At 35.4% G+C, this 2,715-nt stretch overlaps 1 long non-coding RNA gene across 1 annotated transcript in view; it reads right to left on the reverse strand.

The window, feature by feature from the left end:
* Nucleotides 1-320: 320 nt before the first annotated feature.
* The window catches only part of LOC107834889 (uncharacterized), a 4,103-nt gene continuing 1,708 nt past the window's right edge, over nucleotides 321-2,715 (reverse strand). Inside the window, exon 3 of the long non-coding RNA XR_001660725.1 lies at nucleotides 321-368. This is a non-coding gene — a long non-coding RNA (uncharacterized LOC107834889). The remainder of the gene's footprint in view (nucleotides 369-2,715) is intronic.

Raw genomic sequence — 2,715 nt, forward strand, 5'->3', positions numbered from 1 at the left:
AGCAGCAAATGCTGAGAGTTTAAGTACAAATCAACTTTAATTTCATAAGACAAATTGATACAATTTAGCAATTCATATGCACAGACTGAAGGAATAATGTGAGAAAAACCAGCTAAAGACATTAAAACTTGAAGAAAATATATTGTGACTTTATGACTTTTTGTGGTGTTACACTTTACTTTTTAAAATTATTTAAATGTCATGGTGACAGGCACACTAATACTTTTTTCCGAAAAATGGAAATTCAGACATATGATGTGACAAAACCCCTTCCAAAAAACTAAGCTTTGCTTCTTCCATTAAAATATCTGATTATTTACCTTACTAGGAGGGACCACAATGTTGTATTTCCTTCCTCCAAAGCAGACCTGTTGAGTAAAATCCATACCAGGAATTAAACCTCATGCTGGGTTTTTTTGTTTGAATTTTTTAGATGTGTATACATATATTCTTTAAAATACACANTAATAGATGTCTTTCTGTTTCTTTTTGAGGTTTTTCACCTATTGAGATGAGCTATGTGGGCCATCATGTAAAAAATAAAGATGAGTCAACGAAATTAAAGTCTCTCTGAGTGGGATCAAGTTGAAAGTTCACAGTGGAAACGATCCTTTTCAAGTGAGGATCACACAGTTAATCAAACCAGAAAGAACTTGACAGTGTCATTTTCTGAAATAAGAGACAAAAATGTTACTTATTCATGAGATTTAAATGTTTTTAAAGGTGTACCTATGTATGGTGTCACATTTGCGGCTAAATGTTCTGTGGGGAAAAAAATTCCAAGCACTGTTAGATGAAATCAGTCAGGTTTATCCTTATATTGTGCACAATACAAAGAGCTTGTAAGACGATCAATAATGAAGACGTTCCGAATGAAAAGCTACCCCAGGCATGAGTTTTATACCAAGGATAAGGGATCCAAAACATGGGAGACCGTCTGGTTCTGATGCAGCTGTAGGAAAACAACTCCCAGCCTTGTGCGTGATCCAAACAGGTTCTTTTGATGAGAGTTCACAAGCATTTAATATAACATGAACTTATAACAATTTCCCACCACAATGTATAAAATAAATACTTTTTAAAAGATAACTGATCAAAGTGTAATGTGTTAACATTTTTTCTCATTCCAGCACATTATGGTTTTGTGATGCGCCAGTCAGATGATGGACTCTTTAACTTTCAATAACATGTTTTTTCAGACTAATTTTTCGCCAACAGTAAAAACAGGATTTCTGCAGTCAGTGTTTAAATATCAGAAAATGTCGAGTCTGTTAACTGTTTATGATTTTTTTTAAGCAGAAATCATCTGCAAAAATGTTTCTAACAGGTAAATAATAAATACCTGAACTCCTCTGTTCAGAGTTCAGTGTATTTCCTACAGCCAGGCATCAGAGCAACAAAATCACCCAGTTAACAAAATGAGTTTTATTTTTTCCTTGGATTTAAACAAATCTTAATCTAGAAACATGTTTTTGTGTTTGATTACAGCTAATAAATAATCTTTGAAAAGGGTTTTAATAAGAACTTGTAGAGTTCATCAAGTCAGTGTTTGACAACGAGTTGTCAGTTTGGGAAACAGAGTGTGTGTGCGTGTGTGTGTGTGTGTGTGTGTGTTGGACCTGCTGATCCGGTTTCTGGCATTCTTTTCTTGTTTTTTTGTGTTTCCAGAGAACATGAATCAAACCAGAAACTCGCATAGTAAAATGATCTTTGTCTCCTAAACTTTGACTGATTTACCTGTAGAAAACACTCACCCTGTATGACTTTAGGAAATAAGTTGAGCCCCCAAATACTTGTTGGGGGCTCAACAAGTATTTGTTGTTTCATATTCTGTGGCTTTAATTACTTTCAGTGTCCAATAATTATTCTTTGATAGTTTTTCTGTTATTATCTGCAGATGTTTGTTTTTTATTTGTTTCCTCACTGTAATGAACCTCACCTCACTACATATTCATCCGTTCTGTTAAAAGAGTGGATCCATGATTTATTTCAGTCTTTAATAAGTCATCATGTAGACTAAATCCTGTGACCTGCAGCATTATCAATTAGTTATATATAGATTATTTGCTGAATTGTGATTGTTTTATGAGATTCCACTCTAGACTAAAACTCAGCAGTGACTTGAGACCATTGTTCTCAACAGATCAGGATAAATGTTTATAAATATCTGCATTCTTTATCCCACATAGGAAGAAATGTACCTGGATATTAGGAGCTGAAAGAAATTAAATTCAGTTCAAATCAGTTTGTCTACAGAGCACCAGTACCTGTGTTACACATATGTTACGGTCACTGACCGTAACATATGCCACAGGTGGCAGCCAGATAAAACTGAAACACATGAGAGAGCTCTCTTGTTTTGTGTTTCAGTTTTACCTGGCTGCCACAGGTGGAATGTGTTGGAGCTCGTCAGCCATCCAATAAGAAGCTACCTACAAGAGATGTCGGGCCCTTTCCTCTCTCCTTGGGCCCTGATCTGTATTGATCTTGTCTGTAAGCTGGCTGTTTGTGGAAGCTTGGCTGATGTTGCTGTGAGCATTTTGTGACAAATCAAGTGTGTAACCCAAAACCTTATTTCTTTCACAGTGGAAGCCGGTAGGGGTTCTCTGCCTTTTTTGTTTCACTGTTTTCTCCTGTTTTGATGATTAGTCAGGGAGTTCAGGTTTTACATTTTTCTTTACTTTCACCTCTAGCAAGTTGTTATTATTTCATAGT

This window comes from Poecilia formosa, unplaced genomic scaffold (assembly GCF_000485575.1).
Source record: "Poecilia formosa unplaced genomic scaffold, Poecilia_formosa-5.1.2 Scaffold828, whole genome shotgun sequence".
NCBI classification, from domain to species: Eukaryota; Metazoa; Chordata; class Actinopteri; order Cyprinodontiformes; family Poeciliidae; genus Poecilia; species Poecilia formosa.